This window comes from Oryx dammah, unplaced genomic scaffold, assembly GCF_014754425.2.
Source record: "Oryx dammah isolate SB20612 unplaced genomic scaffold, SCBI_Odam_1.1 HiC_scaffold_11, whole genome shotgun sequence".
NCBI classification, from domain to species: Eukaryota; Metazoa; Chordata; class Mammalia; order Artiodactyla; family Bovidae; genus Oryx; species Oryx dammah.
In genome coordinates, this window is record NW_024070195.1 from 19,019,869 (window position 1) to 19,029,752 (window position 9,884).

The 9,884-nt window shown below is 42.5% G+C and overlaps 1 pseudogene; it reads left to right on the forward strand.

The window, feature by feature from the left end:
• Nucleotides 1-8,260: 8,260 nt before the first annotated feature.
• Nucleotides 8,261-8,709, forward strand: LOC120870316 (annotated as a pseudogene).
• Nucleotides 8,710-9,884: the final 1,175 nt, after the last annotated feature.

Here is a 9,884-nt window from a genome sequence, read left to right on the forward strand (position 1 = left end):
CTCAGAACTTCAAAGGAAAAACAGGAAAGAGACAGGAAGGAAGAAAAGAATAGGTAAATGCAGAAACACACACAGTTCTCTCTGTCATTTATTCATGGCAAGGGGAAGCCTCTCGTGGTAACACCCCAGGGTCATAGTGGGGTTCAGAGCAGGACACCCCTAGATGTGCCACTCTGGCATGTGGATTATTTCAAGATGAAAACAACAAACTCCAAAGGCCTCAGGATGAAACTCTGTCCGTCCCTCTAACTGCCGAAAAGGATTTAGACAGAGGACCTGTTTGAGGAAGGCAGCTATCACCATGAATAAAGGCAGTATAATATGAGCTAGGCGTGGCAGACATGGAGGAACCTAGCAAAGTCTGCTTGTTAAAACTCCTCTCTGAGTCCCACTATCTCCTTAGGACACAGAAAACATCCATTTTCCAAATATTGGCTCTTTTTCATCTTCCTGTGAATTGCCTTCCTTCCCTTTGAAGTCCCAGATCTCTACCTGCTTCTCCTTGGTCCAGGAGGACAAATATACCTCATTACACCTGACTCTCATTTTATCTGGAATCTCTCACATTATGTGGATTTCTTATTAAATTGCAAATTTAATAGGCAATTAAATTCGGTTTTCTCCTGTCAAGGCGTCTTATGTCATTATGACTATTTGACCAAACACACCAAGAGGGCCCCTCCTGACAACCATTTCTCAGACAAACCATCCACCTGAAGTTTGTTTAAACAGAAAGAACAGTTCCTAAAAAGGGGCATAGGGTTTCTCATGCTCTCTCCCCTTATAAGCCCAAACCTAGGAAATAAAAGAGAACTGGGGTCAGAGGTTTGAAAGAAAGCAATGCAAAGCCCTCTTTCAGAAATGCTACACCCCCAATGCATACGATGACACAAAGGCAAGATTGTACAGAAAAAACACAGCTCACTAAATGCCTTCACAAGTGACTCAGCAGCAATGCACTAAGGCTGTCAGGAAATTTTAAAATATCTTAATGTGTATTCACATATATTTCCTGGTGGCTCAGAGGGTAAAGCGTCTGCCTGCAATGCAGGAGACCTGGGTTCAATCCCTGGGTCAGGAAGATCCCCTGGAGAAAGGAAATGGCAACCTATTCCAGTACTCTTGCCTGGAAATTCCCATGGACAGAGAAGCCTGCTAGACTACAGTCCATGGGATCACAAAGAGTCGGACACGACTGAGCGACTTCACCCTTCACCCGAGAATGACTCAGGAGAAAAAATTGCCTGAAGCAACCTTCCCAAAATCTCTTTCAGTGTGTAGAAACAGTTTACAGGATAAGAAAGGGATGTGCTATGGTATAATTGACAGGATTTTTTTTCTTCCTTTGTGGTATTTAAAATAATGATGCATCTTCTAATCACTAGAATCTTAGACTCAGTGATCTAGAGCAATATGAGCATCTTGTTTTTGCCTGTCACTTTCTTCAATATGGTCTTCACAATAACCCAGGTGGCATTATTATCAGTGCTTTAGAAGATGAGGAAACTGAGAGTCACAAAAGTTCACTGATTTGCTCAAGGGTGAAGAAGAACCAGTACAAGGAAGGTCTGGACTCCAAGTACTTGTTAATGTAACAAGGCTCCCAGGAGCGAGCACAGCTAGATAAGGGCTTCTTAAGCACAATAAACTGTGGAAAATTCCAAAAGAGATGGGAATACCAGACCACCTGACCTGCCTCTTGAGAAACCTGTATGCAGGTCAGGAAGCAACAGCTAGAACTGGACATGGAACAACAGACTGGTTCCAAATAGGAAAAGGAGTACATCAAGGCTGCATATTGTCACCCTGCTTATTTAACTTATATACAGAGTACATCATGAGAAATGCTGGACTGGAGAAACACAAGCTGGAAGCAAGATTGCTGGGAGAAATATCAATAATCTCAGATATGCAGATGACACCACCCTTATGGCATAAAGTGAAGAGGAACTAAAAAGCCTCTTGATGAAAGTGAAAGAGGAGAGTGAAAAAGTTGGCTTAAAGCTCAACATTCAGAAAACAAAGATAATGGCATCCAGTCCCATCATTTCATGGGAAATAGATGGGGAAACAGTGGAAACAGTGTCAGACTTTATTTTTTGGGGCTCCAAAATCACTGCAGATGGTGACTGCAGCCATGAAATTAAAAGACGCTTACTCCTTGGAAGAAAAGTTATGACCAACCTAGATAGCATATTCAAAAGCAGAGACATTACTTTGCCGACTAAGGTCCGTCTAGTCAAGGCTATGGTTTTCCCAGTAGTCATGTATGGATGTGAGAGTTGGACTGTGAAGAAAGCTGAGCACTGAAGAATTGATGCTTTTGAACTGTGGTGTTAGAGAAGACTCTTGAGAGTCCCTTGGACTGCAAGGAGATCCAACCAGTCCATTCTGAAGGAGATCAGCCCTGGGATTTCTTTGGAAGGAATGATGCTAAAGCTGAAACTCCAGTACTTTGGCCACCTCATGAGAAGAGTTGACTCATTGGAAAAGACTTTGATGCTGGGAGGGATTGGGGGCAGGAGGAGAAGGGGACGACAGAGGATGAGATGGCTGGATGGCATCACTGACTCAATGGATGTGAGTCTGAGTGAACTCCGGGAGTTGGTGATGGACAGGGAGGCCTGGCGTGCTGCGATTCATGGGGTCCCAAAGAGGCGGACACAGCTGAGCGACTGAACTGAACTGAAGTGAATGAGTGTGCCATAGCCTTGCAGTGAGCTGCAAATTGATACACTATGGTCAGCTAGAGTTCATTTCAAATTCACACCACTCTCTCCCACCCATCCCTCATTCCCTCCCCAAGCACACTTACACTCAGGCTTTTGGGAGAGAAAAAGACACCTGACTTTTCCTCTTCAAGTCCCCTTTCCAGAAGCATCTCATTCAGAAACTTACAAGGGGAGCAGGGATGACAAAGAGTGGGACACAATCCAAGGATCGAGGGAGTAGAGGGCATCTAAGCAGTGGACCACTCTTAGATTTGGGGCAAGAATGAGTTTTATTGAACATTAAAAGCAGCGTTGCTGAAAAAGGGCACGACGGACTAGGAGGTCAGAGATTTCCTTTCTTACAAGGCGAGCAGGTCCTGTTTTCTAGGGTGAGGTGCTTAAGCAAACTAAGCTGAGCTGGGCTTAGTTGCTCAGTCATGTTCGACTCTTTACAACTCCATGGACTGTAGCCTGCCAGGATCTCTGTCCATGGGATTCTCCAGGTAAGAATACTGGAGTGGGCAGTCATTTCCTTCTCCAGGAACTCTTCCTGACCGAGGGGGTGAACCGTGCCTCCTGTGTCTTCAGCATTGGCATGCAGATTCTTTACCACTGAGCCAGAGAGGAAACTGGAAAGGACAAGGAGCCGGTCAACACAGTCAAACCCAGGATCCTATGGAAGAAGGGCTGGGGAACCACTGGACCCTGCTTTGAGTCTTGCTCGAGAAACAGTTCAAACCACAAGAAGGCCTCCCACTGAACTGCAGTGATGGCTCTGTCACTGGCCACTTGGAACAGGTTGCTGCACAGCCTACAAGCATCACTGGCCAGTGCCCACTAAGGAGAGAGGGGGGCCTCCCTGGCCCCTGTGTTACTGAGCTGAGTCACATCAAAAGACTGGACAGGAACCACAGTGAAGGTGGCCGTGGTTATATTCAGGAGGTTGTTTCTGTGTGTCGGGATAACAGAGGTCATCAGAACACAAGCTTCCATAAGGGGAAGCAGAGAACATGAACATTCAGAGTCCCATAAGCTTCAGGCCTAAAAACCCAGAGGAAGACCGCCTGCTGGTGCAAACTGTCTGCCACTAATAATTTCCTTTCTCTGAAGCAATGAAAATGTGGTTTGGGATGGAAAGCGGGTAGAAGAAAAGATTGGCCATATCCCGTCTGCAGTGATTGACCATGCCCTAAAAGGCAGGAGAGCAACTGGTCCTCCAGTGATGGCATTCGGCTTGCTGCCAAGACACTGCCCAGAAGAGCAGAGTTGCTATCAGCCAGGGGCGGTTGGCTGAGAACCCCACGGATCAAGACTAGGCCCCTGCCGTACCATAGGATAACTTCAGGCAAACTAATAAAAGGCAAATCTCTGGGCAGACACTGCTCCAAAGGCACACAGCCTGGCAAACGGGCCATGGGCCAAATTTCCAACCCCTCTGGCAGATGCCCTTGTGCAATGTACTTTGAAAACCATATCCTACTTGGAAAGCTCTGGAAAGCAATTATCTTAGAGCCAACTTATAGTGCTCAGCAACAGTAAGCATCTCCTATTGTCAACACCTGACCTGCCTCTTGAGAAATCTGTATGCAGGTCAGGAAGCAACACTTAGAACTGTACATGGAACAACAGACTGGTTCCAAAAAGGGAAAGTAGCACATCAAGGCTGTACATTGTCACCCTGCTTATTTAACTTGTATGCAGAGTACATCATGTGAAATGCCAAGCTGGATGAAGTACAAGTTGGAATCAAGATGGCCGGAAGAAATATCAATAACCTCAAATATGCAGATGACAATACCCTTATGGCAGAAAGCGAAGAAGAATTAAAAGAGCCTCTTGATGAAAATGAAAGAGGAGAGTGAAAAAGCTGGCTTAAAACTCAACATTCAGAAAACGAAGATCATGGCATCTGGTCCCATCACTTCTTGGCAAATAGATGGGGAAACGGTGGAAACGGGGGCAGACTTTATTTTTTGGGCTCCAAAATCACTGCAGATGGTGACTACAGTCATGAAATGAAAAGATGCTTACTCCCTGGAAGGAAAGTTATGAACAACCTAGACAGCACATTAAAAAGCAGAGACATTACCTTGCCGACAAAGGTCCATCTAGTCAAAGCTATGGTTTTTCCAGTAGTCATGTATGGATGTGAGAGTTGGACTATAAAGAAAGCTGAGCACCGAAGAATTGATGCTTTTGAACTGTGGTGTTGGAGAAAACTCTTGAGAGTCCCTTGGACTGCAAGGAGATCCAACCAGTCCATCCTAAAGGAAATCAGTCCTGAATATTCATTGGAAGGACTGATGCTGAAATTGAAACTCCAATACTTTGGCCACCTCATGCAAAGAACAGACTCACTGGGGAAGGCCCTGATGCTGGGAAAGATTGAAGGCAGGAGGAGAAGGGGAAGACAGAGGATGAGATGGATGGATTGTATCACTGACTCAATGGACATGAGTGTGAGTAAACTACAGGAGTTGGGGATGGACAGGGAGGCCTGGCATGCTGCAATCCATGGGGTTGCAAAGAGTTGAACACGACTAAGCAACTGAACTGAACTGACTGTCAACACTGTCTATAAGGTTCCTTCAGCACATTAATCTAAGCAAACAATGGATCTCTAGTTCCTCAACATTTAAAGGCATACGGACTTCATGTTATCAAGTCTTCTCTGCTCTAACAATTTGTAGGTTTTGCAGGTGTTCTTGATATTTCTAGCCTGACCTTATTCTTTAAATATATATATAGCACCTCATTGATTAAATCATATTTTGACATATATTTTCCCCTTTGATCCCTATAACTACTCTCTCTGAGATAGGAGGTTTTATTATCCCTACTTTACACAAAAGGAAACTGAGTTTTGGGGTCAGTCTTGAGACTCTGGATCTCAAACCTGCCCTGTAGCTGCCCCAGTCCTCCTCTATCGTTTTGGAAAGTAAGAACATTCTACTCTGGGTGACTGAAGAAGACCTCTTTTATTTATTATTCAATCTCTGAACTGCTGGATTCTCTTGATAGAGTCTTGCCCTCTCAGCTGCTTGCCTTGCCTACCTTCCTGTGGTTTTATGTTCTCATTAAATGAAAGAAAAGTATTAAAGAATTCACAGAGAAAGCCTCCCTAGCTTCCTAAAAATTTCAATCAAAGGCAGCATTGACTCTGAGCAGTAAAATAGGGCTTTTAAAATAAGGCTTAACAAGTTCAAAAGGCTATAAATAGTACAAATACATAGATCCTTATATAAACTCTGCATGGATCAACTTTATACACATGAAGATCTGAAAGAAATGCCCCTCCAAGGTGAAAACTGGTGAGAATAATATTTATTTCTTCCTTTTGATGATTTCTTGTCTCTTCCTTTCTTCATTCCTCTCTTATCTGTAAATTCTATTTTTTTAATACAATAAATACATCTTCCTTTGTATTAATAAAATACAATTGTATTTTCATTTTTAAAGAAGGCTTAGGGGACTTCCCTTGTGATCCAGTGGCTAAGACTCCACACTCCCAATGCAGGGGGCCTGGGTTTGATCTGTGGTCAGGGAACTAGATACCACATGTAGCAATCAAGAGTTCATATACTGTAACTAAGACCCAGCTGCTGCTGCTGCTACTAAGTCGCGTCAGTCGTGTCCGACTCTGCGAGACTCCATGACGGCAGCCCACCAGGCTCCACCATCCCTGGGATTCTCCAGGCAAGAACACTGGAGTGGGTTGCCATTTCCTTCTCCAATGCATGAAAGTGAAAAGTGAAAGTGAAGTCACTCAGTCATGTCCGACTCTTCGCGACCCCATGGACTATAGCCTACCAGGCCCCTCCGTCCATGGGATTTTCCAGGCAAGAGTACTAGAGTGGGTTGCCATTGCCTTCTCTGTAAGACCCAGCACAGCCAAATAAATAAACAAATATATATATTTTTTAATTTCAAAAATAAAGCAAGCTTTGGTTGTTGTAACATAACATTTTTAAGTTACCAAGATGTACATAAAAGGGCTATTTCTGATTTTTGATGCTTCTGGCCTGATTTTGTTCATGAGTGTCACCCCATCTCTGAGCTTCCTGCCAAGCATAACCATCCCAGAAGCCTCACACCAACTGTCCTTTCTCTTTGGATGATAGTGATGACATTACTGACTCAGAGATGATATAAAGCTCAGGCATGGGGTCAGAGAGTGAATGAACTGTAGGAATGGAGTGATATCAGAGAGAGCTCTGAGAAATGTATTCAACAAGTAATGACGGACACACATCTCGTCCTTGCCAAGGAAGGAGGAGGGTCAAGGAAGCAGGAAGAGTGAGGCTCAAAGATCGCTGCTGTCTGTTCAGTAAGTGTCCTCCCCTTATTCCCTGGTAACAAAATTTCAAATAATTATTTGGGACACAAGGGAACCCAGTTAAAAGACTATTTCCCAACATCTCCAGCAGCACCGTGGGGTTACACATGATTAAGCTGTGGTCAATGAGATATTAATTTAAAGGAATTGTTGGCGAGGACTTCCAGAAAAAGCTCCTTTTGCCCTCTTCCTCTTTTTTCCTGATAGCTGGAAGAGGACCCGAGGGCTAACGCCCCAGCAGCTGTCTACATCCACGTAGAGGTCCTGAGGAGGCGAGCCAGGTCTAGAATGATCAAAGGTCCCTGATGATATAGAGCTGATGTATTGATTCTCAGCTGCCAACCTGTGAGTTTTTGTTAGGAGGAAATAAACTTTTACCTCATTTAAGCCACTGCTTATATTGCACTTTCCATTATATGGCACCAGGTGCCATTTTAATCCACAAGTGACATTACTTATGGATTACTTTTTTTTTTCCGCTTATGGATTGTAAAGTACTTAGGTTCAGGTAAGCTCAGTAGCTTCATGGAGATTTCAAATACTATAAAAGGCCAACCCTTTATAATAGTAATTAAAAAATAATTTGTGTTGGCCACACTGCATGGCATATGAGATCTTAGTTCTATGACCAGGGTGACCAGGGATCAAACCTGCAGCCCCTGCATTGAAAGCATGGAGTCTTAACCACGGGACCACCAGGGAAGTCCAAAACCGTAATCATTTTTTAAAAATATTTTTATATATTTATTGCACATGCAGCATGTGGGATCTTAGTTCCCCAACCAGGGATTGAACCCATGTCCCTTCCATTGGGAGCTTAAAGTCTCAACCACTGGACCACCAGGGAAGTCCCAAATAATCATTTTTAAAGTGGCAGATATGCCCATGAAATCTGAAACCATTTATATGAGAGTTAGCATACACTTCCTTATAGGATTAATTAATTTTTCATGTATATTTTTTCTCTAATAAACTATAAACTTCTTGAGGAAAGATCATCAATCTTAAAACACAGCTTGACTATATTTTGGCTTCAAGTTTACTAATTTCTCATCTACCAACATTAACAATTTTAGGTTTTAAGAAAGCTAATGTTTGGAATCAGGCTGTAATGTACAGAAATATCAATCACTATGTTGTACACCACGTTTAAAATAGTACTGGAGGGCTCGGAAGGAGAGGGTGGAGGCCGCAGCCAGCAGGAGGCGCAGTCATGCCCTGGTATTACGAGGACAAGCCTGAGTGCGGCGCGTGAGCGGGCGTGAAGGAGGATCTGGGCTTGTGTCTGCTGCAGTCTGACTTCGTGCTCAAGGAAGGAAAATCCCCTCGGCACTGTCTGAAGGAGGGAAACTGCAAAGCTTTGAAATACTCATTTTTTGAGTGTAAAAGATCAATGTTGGATGCCAGATCAAGATTCAGGGGAAGAAAAGGATATTGATACTACTATGTTGAAACCAAGATGAAAACAACAAAGGACTCTGGTCATTAATCCAGAGAAGCCAAATATAAGAAACATACTTTTTGTTACATCTGTTCAGGTGACCAGTTTTTTCCTCCATGAAACAAGAAAATGGATGAGTTCTGGTTTTCAGTAGGTATAAATGATTCTCTTGCTCTAAGTTATTCTTAGAATAAAAATTTAATTGAATAGTTGTGAGCTGAGAACATAATAGACGTGTTTTAAGAATTTTTCTGAAGCACAGGGAATGGAAAGATTGTTAGTTTCTAACTTCTCTACTAGATGACACAAATTTGTGCAGCCTTTGTCAATACTGTGGAGGCCAGGGATGGGACTGTGAAAATGAACATGCAGCCTGATGAGAAAATATTCATCTGGAAGTTTAGGGTAAAACTTTCTTTTATTCAGATTGTACTATTTAGTTCTAAAATTAAAAAAATAAAATAAAATAAATTGTGTTTGACTGCTTGGTGAAAAAAAAAAATAGTACTGGAGGTTAATAATACTTCAAAAACCAAAGGCATAGAAAAAAAGGTCAGATCTGTGGTTACCAGAGGCAGGGGTTGGGGAGGGACAACTGCTTGAAGGTGATCAAAAGGTATAAACTTTCAGTTATAAGAAATGTAAGTTTGGGGGATGTAATGTACAATGTGATTAATATAATTTACCCTGCTGCATATTATATGTGAAAGCTGTTAAGAGAGGAAATCATAAGACTTATTACAAGGGCTTCCCCGGTGGCGCAAATGGTAAAGCGTTTGCCTGTACTGCGGGAGACCTGGGTTTGATCCTGGGTCAGGAAGATCTCCTGGAGAAGGAAATGGCAACCCACTCCAGTACTCTGGCCTGGAGAATTCCATGGATGGAGGAGCCTGGTAGGCTACAGTCCATGGGGTCGCAAAGAGTCGTACACAACTGAGAAACTTCACTGGTTCTCTGGTTCTCATTACAAAGGGAAAAGCATTTTTTTTCCTTTTCTTGTGTGTCTGTATGAGATGATGGATGGTCACTAAACTTACTGTGGTCATCAATTCATGGTGTCTGAAATTCAAATCATTATGCTGTACACTTAACTTATATAGTGTTATATGTCAATATATCTCTATAAAACTAGAAGAAAAAAGAATTTAAAAGAAAAAATAAAAGAGCTAATATTTAATGCATTTTAAATAAAAATGTTTCTTTAGGTGAAAACTAGGTAAAGTGACAGATGATTTAAAAATTACTTGCATGCATGACAAGTACCTTTTCAATCTCAACTGTGAACACAGAAGATACATTTGAAAATGTTTATTTTCAAACCTCAAGGAGCAAATGATTTTAAAAAATTGAAAATTAAGTTGCATGCAATTTCTCTTAAAATTTTACCATTAACAAC